Source organism: Astyanax mexicanus, unplaced genomic scaffold (genome assembly GCF_023375975.1).
Source record: "Astyanax mexicanus isolate ESR-SI-001 unplaced genomic scaffold, AstMex3_surface scaffold_31, whole genome shotgun sequence".
In the NCBI taxonomy this organism is placed as follows: domain Eukaryota; kingdom Metazoa; phylum Chordata; class Actinopteri; order Characiformes; family Acestrorhamphidae; genus Astyanax; species Astyanax mexicanus.
Window position 1 is genome coordinate 3,197,404 of NW_026040041.1, and position 12,989 is coordinate 3,210,392.

The 12,989-nt window shown below is 37.3% G+C and overlaps 1 long non-coding RNA gene across 1 annotated transcript; it reads right to left on the minus strand.

The window, feature by feature from the left end:
* Positions 1-5,713: 5,713 nt before the first annotated feature.
* On the minus strand, positions 5,714-6,980 carry LOC125788890 (uncharacterized). Its single transcript, XR_007429853.1, has 2 exons — positions 6,948-6,980; positions 5,714-6,164 (listed from the first exon to the last, which is right to left on the minus strand). It is a non-coding gene; the product is annotated as an uncharacterized LOC125788890 (long non-coding RNA).
* Positions 6,981-12,989: the final 6,009 nt, after the last annotated feature.

Consider the following 12,989-nt stretch of genomic DNA (forward strand, 5'->3'; position numbering starts at 1 on the left):
ACTACCCTATACTGCCTACAGTCCCCTAAAGTACTCTACAATAACTACACTACCCTATACTGCCTACAGTCCCCTAAAGTACTCTACAATAACTACACTACCCTATACTGCCTACAGTCCCCTAAAGTACTCTACAATAACTACACTACCCTATACTGCCTACAGTCCCCTAAATTACTCTACAATAACTACACTACCCTGTACTGCCTACAGTCCCCTAAAGTACTCCACAAAAACTACACTACCCTGTACTGCCTACAGTCCCCTAAAGTACTCTACAATAACTACACTACCCTATACTGCCTACAGTCCCCTAAAGTACTCTACAATAACTACACTACCCTATACTGCCTACAGTCCCCTAAAGTACTCTACAATAACTACACTACCCTATACTGCCTACAGTCCCCTAAAGTACTCTACAATAACTACACTACCCTATACTGCCTACAGTCCCATAAAGTACTCTACAATAACTACACTACCCTATACTGCCTACAGTCCCCTAAAGTACTCTACAATAACTACACTACCCTATACTGCCTACAGTCCCCTAAAGTACTCTACAATGACTACACTACCCTATACTGCCTACAGTCCCCTAAAGTACTCCACAATGACTACACTACCCTATACTGCCTACAGTCCCCTAAAGTACTCTACAATAACTACACTACCCTATACTGCCTACAGTCCCCTAAAGTACTCTACAATGACTACACTACCCTATACTGCCTACAGTCCCCTAAATTACTCTACAATAACTACACTACCCTATACTGCCTACAGTCCCCTAAAGTACTCTACAATAACTACACTACCCTGTACTGCCTACAGTCCCCTAAAGTACTCTACAATAACTACACTACCCTATACTGCCTACAGTCCCCTAAAGTACTCTACAATAACTACACTACCCTATACTGCCTACAGTCCCCTAAAGTACTCTACAATAACTACACTACCCTATACTGCCTACAGTCCCCTAAAGTACTCTACAATAACTACACTACCCTATACTGCCTACAGTCCCCTAAAGTACTCTACAATGACTACACTACCCTATACTGCCTACAGTCCCCTAAAGTACTCTACAATAACTACACTACCCTATACTGCCTACAGTCCCCTAAAGTACTCTACAATGACTACACTACCCTATACTGCCTACAGTCCCCTAAAGTACTCTACAATAACTACACTACCCTATACTGCCTACAGTCCCCTAAAGTACTCTACAATGACTACACTACCCTATACTGCCTACAGTACCCTAAATTACTCTACAATAACTACACTACCCTGTACTGCCTACAGTCCCCTAAAGTACTCCACAATAACTACACTACCCTATACTGCCTACAGTCCCCTAAAGTACTCTACAATGACTACACTACCCTATACTGCCTACAGTCCCCTAAAGCAGTGTTTCTCAACCAGGGTGCCGCGGCACCCTGGGGTGCCGTCTGGCTTCATCGGGGGTGCCGTCAAAATATTGCGCCTCACGTGCATATTTCCTTTCCAGAGTCAGCTCGTGTCGGGGTGTGTCCCAATTCACAGGCAGCATACTCTGAAGGATGCGACCCACAGAGGCGGTGTATTACTGCGCAGCTGTGACGCAATCTGTCTTCGAATACAGCCTCTGAAGGATGCAGCCCCTAAATTGGGACACACTGTAAAGTTTTTGTCCCCCCACGCGATGCACGCGCTATTTTATTTCATATTCCGCCAGCAACACCCCTCGTTCTCACCTGAAGTACTGCGCCAGCCCCCCCGCCCCCCCCCCCGTCCGTAAACTGGGGTGCCTTGACATCTCGCATATATTTAAAGGGTGCCGTGATAGAAAAAAGGTTGAGAAACGCTGCCCTAAAGTACTCTACAATGACTACACTACCCTATACTGCCTACAGTCCCCTAAAGTACTCTACAATAACTACACTACCCTATACTGCCTACAGTCCCATAAAGTACTCTACAATAACTATACTACCCTATACTGCCTACAGTCCCCTAAAGTACTCTACAATGACTACACTACCCTATACTGCCTACAGTCCCCTAAAGTACTCTACAATAACTACACTACCCTATACTGCCTACAGTCCCCTAAAGTACTCTACAATAACTATACTACCCTATACTGCCTACAGTCCCCTAAAGTTCTCTACAATAACTATACTACCCTATACTGCCTACAGTCCCCTAAAGTACTCTACAATAACTACACTACCCTATACTGCCTACAGTACCCTAAAATACTCTACAATAACTACACTACCCTATACTGCCTACAGTCCCCTAAAGTACTCTACAATGACTACACTACCCTATACTGCCTACAGTCCCCTAAAGTACTCTACAATGACTACACTACCCTATACTGCCTACAGTCCCCTAAAGTACTCTACAATAACTACACTACCCTATACTGCCTACAGTCCCCTAAAGTACTCTACAATGACTATACTTTTAACTTTTTTTTTAGCAAGAAAACATTCACACTGTTCTCATTTCCCATTACAAATCTACTAGAGACAGGTTATATCTGTCCAGTATCATTTATTTTACTTTAATCCTGGATATATGGAGATATATGGAGATCATTATTATTAGCATCATGACTTTCTTGATCATTGACTTCTTTTACAAATCAGATCAAATCTCAGTTAGGGGTGTGCAATATCATATCATATGCAATAATACAAAAATACCGTAAAATATTGTGATATTATTTTAGACGTTTTATTTTAGATGTTTATAGTAAAAGTTAGAGACCTCTCCCCTGTATATCATTTTGTGTCTGATTTCAATTTAAACGATTATATTTTTTCTGATAAGACCCTCAACCCCCCCCCCCCCCCCCCTCAAGGGAACCCTCCTGAAATCCAGTTACATCCAATTATGAGCGACATGAATTAAACTAAATATTTTAGAAATTGAATTGACTAAAACTAGACTAAAATAATTTCTCGACATTAAACTTTGTATAAAACTCAAAATCCCCTGTCAAAAATAACTGATACTCCCCTATAATACAACCCTACCTAGAACCGTATACTCCCTATACTAAAGGAGTGTTCCGAAACGGAGGAAAAATATTTTTATTTTGTTATATTTTTATTGTATTTATATTCTGTTACATTTGTGTATCTGTATGTAAGATACTGAAACACTCCAACTTTCTCTCAAGGATTAATAAATGATTATCTTTTACCTTTCATACGATTTTTTCCAGACCAGCGCAGCGACAATAATGCAGGAGAGAGTCCGCAGTCATTGCCACCCCCCTCTGAAACACATGGTGAGTTAACAACTTAACCTTAACTACTTCTAAAGCTTGTGAATTGATTTCACTTGGTGTAAAGACTAGTTTTACTAAATTCAGTTTTGCCACAGATCTGTGAAGAGTTTTTTGCAAAACAAATGTAACAATTTAGATTTCACTGATAGTGTAGTTCCAACAGGTTAGCTCAAGGGAGCTTTGTATCAACCCATATTCATAAAGAATGTAACATGGAACATTATGGAAGTAAAACAGTGTCACCAGACTTTGAAATTTAAAAGCACTTGAATTTTTAGCACTGAATTATTTTACATTGAATTATTGCATGTGATTTTTTTGCCTCTGAATTAAACACTTTAATTTTTCAGTATATCATTTTCACTTATTTTATTTTAATGTAAAAAAAATTCAAAAGTAAAAATTCAAGTTTAAAAAATTCAATTAAAATAAATTCAGGTTGCTCAAATTCGACCTGTCAAATTCGACTGCTAAACTACAACGCTCAAAATTCGCTGTAAACATCCGGGACACACAGGATGAGCAATCGATTCAGTCTTCAATCGAGCCAACAACCAGCCAATCACATCACGCTCAGAAGATCACGTGACAGGTAGCGCCTCACGGCTCAGAGCCGCTCAATGCGAGTCACAGCCCCCTCCGCTGCTCCTCTCGAGTAGGTGAGTGTAAAACAGCTGAAAACAGGGCATTTATGTCAAGGCCAGACAGGAATGAGACTGGTGCAGATACAATAAAGTAACTTTATTTAAAGTTATAGAGCAGACAGAGGTAGTCAACGGAAACAAGGTCAGTACCAAAAATACACAGTGTAGAGAAACCATAGCATAACCAGAGGACAGTCCAGAGTTCATACACGGGTAGGCAGTATAACAGGGTAGGCAAAAATCCAAAGTACAGAAAACAGTCCAGGTCATACACGGGTATCCAACACAAGGGAGCAGGCAAAAATCAAAGTCGGTAGAAAACAAAAACAAGATCATACACGGAAAATAGCAAGGGCAAGAGAAACGCTTTGTATTGTAGGATTACCAAACAGATACTCGGCGAGGTGTGAGCTTGAGCATGGTCCTTAAATACTGTGGGTAATCAGTACTCGGGGCTTCCTGGTGGCGTCATGTGACGTGACACGTGATCGGGAGTGTGTGTTGTGTCATGGAGTGGTGCGTTCTGGGTATTGTAGTTGTTACTGTGAGAATCGCAGATAGAGCTGGATGTGGGAGACACAGACGTGCTTTCAGCACCAGACATGACAATTTACCTCACCACTGTGGCCATGTAATATCACTTAAACGGTGTAGAAATCCTCACTGTAACCACGGTTTGCTCTGTGGTTTGTAAACATATTAAATTAAGATAGATATCCACATATACCTTGTTAAACTAACTAACTAAATAAATAAAGCTCCTCTGTTCATTTCAGAAAGAGCTTCAAACACGAACACTAGATCCATTATTTATAAATACAGCCAGACTGTGTGGAAGATAATTACTACTGTAGAATCTGAGATAGTATCTTAGTTAGCTAAATTATAGCTACCTATCTTGCTAGTTAGCTGTGGGACTGTGCGATTATAGACAAGATACTACCTAGTTAGCGGTTTGTTTAGCAATACCTTATTTACACTTTGCTGCAAAGTGTGTTGCTTAGTGTACTGGCCACTGTCTAAATAAATATATTAAGCTATATTACACTTACTGTACCCCTCTCAGGCTGGTCCTCTCATTAAATAAAGGAGATTTATTACAGTTACTATATACCTCTCAGGCTGGTCCTCTCATTAAATAAAGGAGATTTATTAGAATTGCTTTTTGTCTCTTTACTAACTAATTTAACAGAGATAATTTAAGATATGACCATTATTTATTTTATGATATTAATTTTTCAATTTCAACTCAGGCTTTTACTGAGGATATCAACAGTAAATAATAGTCCTAAAATGCTTGTGTAATTAAAATACAGCATGATTAGTCCTGTTTACTAGTGCATCTCAAAAGTGAAAAATATATATTTGTGTTTAATATCGTTCAGTAAACGGTCACATTTAACTTTTTTTATTTTAAGTTTAAACTACATATTCTAGTAAACTGGGTTAAGGTTAGGACAGTAATTCTGGTTTAATGAACTTTTAGCCAGGTACAAATGATTTGGAATATGTCACTTTACATGTAGTGTAATGTATAATTTCTGTTAAATTATGATATTCTCATGATCTTCAGATTTTCTGAGATGCATTAGTAATTGGTTTGTGCCAAAACCAATGCAATAATAATTGCAAAAATGTTTTATATAAATATAAATGAAGTAAATACTGAATCCAAACAACACCAAGTTTAACACAGTCATACTTCTGGTCTTCATTTTCTTAAACAGGATATATTTTCCCAGAAAAAGAAAGCATTAATAAAGGTAGGTAATGTTCTTAAAATGTTTAATTATATTCATGTATCAAATGCAGTAATTTTTCAAGTTTCTTTTGTATTCCACAGGTTTCCTTTCTCCAAACCTTTAAAGAACAAATAAAGAAATCCAATTTCATGCAGTCTGTGCTGTGTTTATTTGATTTATTTACATGTGCCATGTTCTGTTTTTCTTTAGTTGTTTACATGTGTTCTGTATTTTTTTTTGTATGTTTTAGGCAGCCTCTCTATATTCGGGCACATCATATCATGTTCATCTTGTTTGTATAAATAATAAAAGCTGTTGCAAATAATGTGGTTCCTATTCATAATCCAAATAATTCTGCATAAAATCTTCAAGTGGTGACTTCAGAATATGGACAGATCTTTGTATTCTTTGACTTCGTTCTTTTCGTGGTGAACTCTCCATAGCTGCAAGCTGAAACTTCTCCATCTTCTTTTCAACCTTAAATAAAAACATCAGATTCACTTTTAGCGACAGCATTTACAAAATGTGATAATTATTATTAACATAAAACATTTAATAAATATTACTAATAATACTCTCTCATGGGTTGCAATATTTGATTCTCATTGATTAACATGACCTAAATATAAATAAAAATGTATAAAAGACATCACTAATAAATACTGCACTGATTACAAATTAGATAATGCCCACACATACATCTAGACCTAGTTACTAGCCTGAGAGGTATATAGTAACTGTAATAAATCTCCTTTATTTAATGAGAGGACCAGCCTGAGAGGGGTACAGTAAGTGTAATATAGCTCAATATATTTATTTAGACAGTGGCCAGTACACTAAGCAACATACTTTGCAGCAAAGTGTAAATAAGGTATTGCTAAACAAACAGCTAACTAGGTAGTATATTGTCTATAATCGCACAGTCCCACAGCTAACTAGCAAGATAGGTAGCTATAATTTAGCTAACTAAGTTACTATCTCAGATTCTACAGTAGTAATTATCTTCCACACAGTCTGGCTGTATTTATAAATAATTGATCTAGTGTTCGTGTTTGAAGCTCTTTCTGAAATGAACAGAGGAGCTTTATTTATTTAGTTAGTTAGTTTAACAAGGTATATGTGGATATCTATCTTAATTTAATATGTTTACAAACCACAGAGCAAACCCTGGTTAAAGTGAGGATTTCTACACCGTTTAAGTGATATTACATGGCCACAGTGGTGAGGTAAATGCCCTGTTTTCAGCTGTTTTACACTCACCTTCTCGAGAGCAGCAGCGGAGGGGGCTGTGCTGTACTGAGGCGCTACCTGTCACGTGATCTTCGGAGCGTGATGTGATTGGCTGGTTGTTGGCTCGATTGAAGACTGAATCGATTGCTCATCCTGTGTGTCCCGGATGTTGACAGCGAATTTTGAGCGTTGTAGTTTAGCAGTCGAATTTGACAGGTCGAATTTGAGCAACCTGAATTTATTTTAATTGAATTTTTTAAACTTGAATTTTTGCTTTTGAATTTTTTTACATTAAAATAAAATAAGTGAAAATGATATACTGAAAAATTAAAGTGTTTAATTCAGAGGCAAAAAAAATCACATGCAATAATTCAATGTAAAATAATTCAGTGCTAAAAATTCAAGTGCTTTTAAATTTCAAAATCTGGTGACACTGTTTTACTTCCATAGAACATTCTCTTTCTATACGTTTCTAAAACTTGCTTAAACTATTGAATAAGTTGCTGTATAGTTTCTTAACACTGTTCTGCATATTCCCACTATTATAATACATAATAACACTTAATGATTGATTTATGATCCATAGGGGGCTAAGGGATGTTAACAAGTAAACTCAGTAAAGGATTGTTTTTTTGCTGATCAGCTGGATCAGGTGGAAAATACACAATTTCAGGGCAGAGATCAGGGTTAAGAAACAGCTTTAAACTACTAACATAAAGTACTGTTCTAAATTCTGGCTATCCTCTACATCCAGCTTCTAGATGACTAGTTAGCTAAATTATTTTTTTGTTTATTATAGCTTACAGTAAGTCCTGTAATCCTAAATTAATAAACACAGTTTGAAAATTAAATAGTTATTGACTGATCAGGCACATCAGGGCAATAAACTATATATACATAGTTAACTGATTAGTTAAAAGCTGTATTTTGTTAAGCACACAGTGCGTTTACTCTGTATGTTTTGATTTGGAGAGAGTATTTTTACCCAGCTATCAGCTCCAGAAACTCATCTCATCACAGTTTACATGGTTAGCCTACCGTTACCTTTCTTTTGGAAAAATCCCTGTTGATCCAGATTTATTTTAACGTCAACTACAGATGCAACCCGCTGTTCAAACTCATAACTGGGCCTTCTCCCCACCAGCACACTCTCTTCCACCAACAACTCTCTTCCGCAAAACGTTGGCTGTTTCTCCTAAAAGGCGGGGCTTTTTCACTGAACCGGCACCATGATTGGTTAAAGAGATTTATTGGAATTCACAGTAAATTTATGGGAAAATACTAATACGGGAGGACGGTGGGAGAGAGGGGTAAAATGCGGTAATTGTCAGGTATGACTTTCACACAAAATTGACAAAAGGGCACTTTGGGCAGTAAGGGCCAAACAGGCAGGTGCTCCAAGAAACCCCCCACCCCCACCCCCGCCGGCACGTGCCTGCAGTTCACACTACATTAATTGCAGATAACTTAATTGCAGAACTTTGTGCTTTGTGTGTTTCTTTACAGGGGAAGACAGCAGTGAAGTGAGGTTTTCAGACAATCTAAAAGGTCAGTTAAAAATTTTATCTATACTACTTAACTTTCAACTGTAGCTCCGACTTGTTTAGAAGTATTTTAGGCTATGTTCAGACTGCCAGACTAAATTAGATGTTTGGCATATCTAGGTTAATTATTATAGTGTGTCAGAATTATCCAGAATTATAATCAGATTTGTACAGTTGTGTCTCAGTCTGGATGTTTAAATCAGATTTTAAAGTGTCTTTTACATCAATTACAACACAACAAACAAGATCCCCATCAAATTCAGAGTGAGGGAAGTGTGAGGGTCCAAGAACCCATGCAGATAACCCATGCAGATATCAAAGCAACCCGCACAGATACCACAGCAACCCACACAGATATCACAGCAACCCATACATATACCACAGCAACCCACACAGATATCACAGCAACCCATACATATACCACATCAACCCACACAGATACCACAGCAACCCATACAGATACCACCTCAACCCACACAGATACCACAGCAACCCATACATATACCGCAGCAACCCACACAGATATCACAGCAACCCATACATATACCACATCAACCCACACAGATACCACAGCAACCCATACAGATACCACATCAACCCACACAGATACCACAGCAACCCATACATATACCGCAGCAACCCACACAGATATCACAGCAACCCACACAGATATCACAGCAACCCATACATATACCGCAGCAACCCAGACCGATACCACAGCAACCCACACATATACCACAGCAACCCATACAGATAAGTTTGGGATGTCCAGGCACACAAATCTGATCTGATCAGTTTTAAAAAAACACTGCAAACAGTCATCTCAACATATCTGAGAAACAACATCTTTTCCAACATTGTGAACTAGGGTTGTGCCATATCGTATCGTACACGATAATATTGCCAACATTTTTTAATAGAGTGAACGATATTATACCCTGAAATATCGTGCCATAACACTCACCACTAATTATCACATCAGGGTACTACTTTTTCGGCTGTTTTAAGAACAATTCACACTGTTCTCATTTCCTATTAAATATCTAATAGAGACAGATTATATCTGTCCAGTATCATTTATTTTACTTTAATCCTGGATATATGGAGATATATGGAGTGCATTATTATTAGCATCATGACTTTCTTGATCATTGACCTCTGTTACAAATCTGAAAAAATCTGCTTGTTTTTTTAAATATCTTAGCTAGTGGTGTGCAAAATCATATCGTATAAAATAATAACATGTTTTGTTTTGTTGCAGTAGTGTATTTTTTATTTTTTTGTCATATCACCAAGAGTATCGTTATCACGATTATACCATAAAATATTGTGATATTATTTTAGGGCCATATAGCCCACCCCTATTGTGAACATAGTTGAAGTGTATTGCGTGGCCATAGAGAGGAGGAAAAGTGTAATTACTTTATTACTGGAAAGGTCCATACATGGTATTTCTGCTGGACTTCAGTTACTGTTTAACTCCTAATGTAATCTACTCTTTTGCTTTTCTAGTGGAAGAGATACGTAAAGAAACATATGCATCCAAGCTGGTTAAAGATACCTCTCAACTATGAACATGGTGATCACGGATTCTCCTGATTCCTGGAACAAGGATGTATAAACCCAGTTCTGCTGAAGTTCAACATGCTGCCGGTGACTTCACTTTACTAGATGTACATTTTCTTTTCATCACATCAACACAGCTCCATTATTATGCTGTTTTTATTCAGAAAGGTCACAGTGTTCTTATTGTAAGTTGTAATATGTTATTGTTATTAATGTAAGTGTCTCAGAATAAAATGTACATATTGTGTTTAATATAAGAATATATTAAGACGAGCTACTCATGGTTATGCTATGAATCTGTATGTTTTTTATTGTATGTAATTGATTATATATTTTGATTAAAAAGAATTGTGTACAATAATGGGAATGTATTATTTTTAATGCACTTGTATCAAAGTATAAAAAATGTTTTAAATGTTTTAATGTGGCTGTAAAATGCAGAAGAGATCACTGATGGTTTTGTACAGGGGGGCGAGGAGAGAAGCTGCTGAATCTCAGCTCTGTTTCCTGTCGAGACGAACTGAAACCATGTTCCAGTTTAACTCCTGAGCTGCAGTCAAAGAGTCAGCACGAATCAGGATTAAAATGAGTAAAAATAAAGGTTTTAAACAGTATTTGCACAGACCTGAAAATAAGCTTAGCTGAGAATAGCTATTTTAGCTGGCAGGCTAACCACTAGCCGGCTACATAACTAGTAATAGTTAATATGTAATAAATCACATCAGCTGTTTTACACTGACCTCAGATTGCTACACAAAATGTGAAAAACTACATGAAGTGTTTGTTAGTGTGACCAACATCATAAAACCACATGACCACAAGTTATCAATAATGATCAATTATAGCTTCTATCATCAACCAACAAGCTAGGAAGCAGGTTGCCAACACCACAGCTAAATTTAAGCCCACACAGCAAATTCTGTTTTTTGGACTAAACTCCCTGAGAGTTAAAATCAACTAATTTTAAGTATATATGCGTGACCATCGAATAAACTCCATGACTAAAGTAACTCTTTTCTGGGAGTTGACTTTTTAATTCTGTTCAGGAGTTAAATCTAAACTGCTGTAAGAGTTAAAATACTAAAATCCCATCTAGAGTAAAATACAGCTCTCAGCTGCTGGAGTTAATTTTAACCTTAACTCTTTCACAGTGTTAACAAATAAGGCAAAAAAAATGTGTTATTAAACTAATATTATTAAAAAAAACATTGTAATACTTTAAACAGTGCAGTTTTCAGTGCATTTCCAGTATTTTATCACACTTAACAGTGCAGAAGATGGTAACTTGCTCTTATAGCCAACAAAAAGTTAGTAAACAAACATTATATAAAATATAATGCCATGGAAGGAAGCCCTGATGGGCAAGTCTACACACTGATGGTGAGCTGGGATTGGGGGACACGCCCATTAGAGAGTTCAGTCATGCTCCTCAACACCTTACAATAAACTCTGAAATAAACTCTACACCACCAAAGAGTTCAGCTCAACTCAACTTGTAGTTGAAGTTGGAGAATAAACTCACACAATTGAACACTTTTACACATTTTGATTTAACTCCAGGTTTTCGAACTCCAGAAATTTGCTGTGCATTAATATTTGGACGGTGGCACAGTCTTCATGATTTGGGCTCTGAATGCCACCATACGATATTATACGATAAATTCCTTTTTAGAATATAACAGAACAGTGTTTCTGAAAAGGATTTTGACATTAACTAATTAATACTGTAAAGGAGTTTTGATTCATCAGGCTGGTGGAGGAGTTGTAGTGTTCACCCAGAATAAAGAGAGGCTGAAGTAACGTTGAACTGATGTCAGTTTTCTTGAACTTAGGTGGGTAAAGGTAGATCCATGTAATACAGCACAATATAACATTCCAGGTTGGATTCTACACTTTGATGTGTGGTCTACAAGAAAAGGGAAGTGTACCACAGGCATATACAGGCATATGACATTAATAATAAGCAATAACATCATTAACAAACATATTCGTATTAATTAAATCAGGCTACATGTATAAATGTGCATGTATAATGCACTATTTAAGTGTACCACTAGAGGGGGATACACATTCATCATCTACACAACAAACATCTAACAAACATAGTACATACAGAAATAATACACCAAAAATTGGTTAAACTCAGGAACAGAGCTCCATGATACTAAACTAACCACTGAAAGGATCTGCAGCAGAAGGGGCCTTCAGGCAACTGAGCAATTAACTAGCTGACTCCTGATTGGCTCTGCCTCCTCTTAATTGGTTCGCCTTCTACTTAATTGTCTCTGACCTTTAACTGGCTCTGCCTTCTCAACAAATACAGACACAAAAATAAGAGCAAGGCTCTAGCCAACAGAATAGAAACTATAATCCATAATTTAATACATCCTCATTAAACTGGATTTCTCAAGTGTCGACATTCATCCACCAATATGTGCAGATTAGTGAACATAATAGATTACACCTCTCACCAAAACATACCAACAGCAGTTGTTACCCTGGATGCAGAGAAAGCCTTTGATAGAGTGAACTGGAAACTCTTATTCACCACACTGCACAAACTCGGGTTTGAAGAATCGTTTATTAATTGGGTATGGATTTACATCACATATCTGGGTGTGAGGGTCTCCCGCCAGCTGTCAGAGTTGTCATTTCAACTCAATAAAACAATAAGTGATGATCTCCACTGTTACTGGAAAAATAAACCACCCATAATCAAGCCTACCAAATTACAAAACTTAAAATCGTATGGCGGCCTAGAGGCACCAAACTTCCACCATTATTTTCGTGCAAATCAACTACATTACATGTTAAAATAGATAAAACTCAATAGTACAGATAGATCTTGGAGTGAATTAGAACAAACATTATTTAAGTAATATAATACAGGAAATTGACAAATCCTGCACCTAACAGCTGGGGTTATGCATAGGGCTCAGCCAGGATCTACTACTCACTCAAC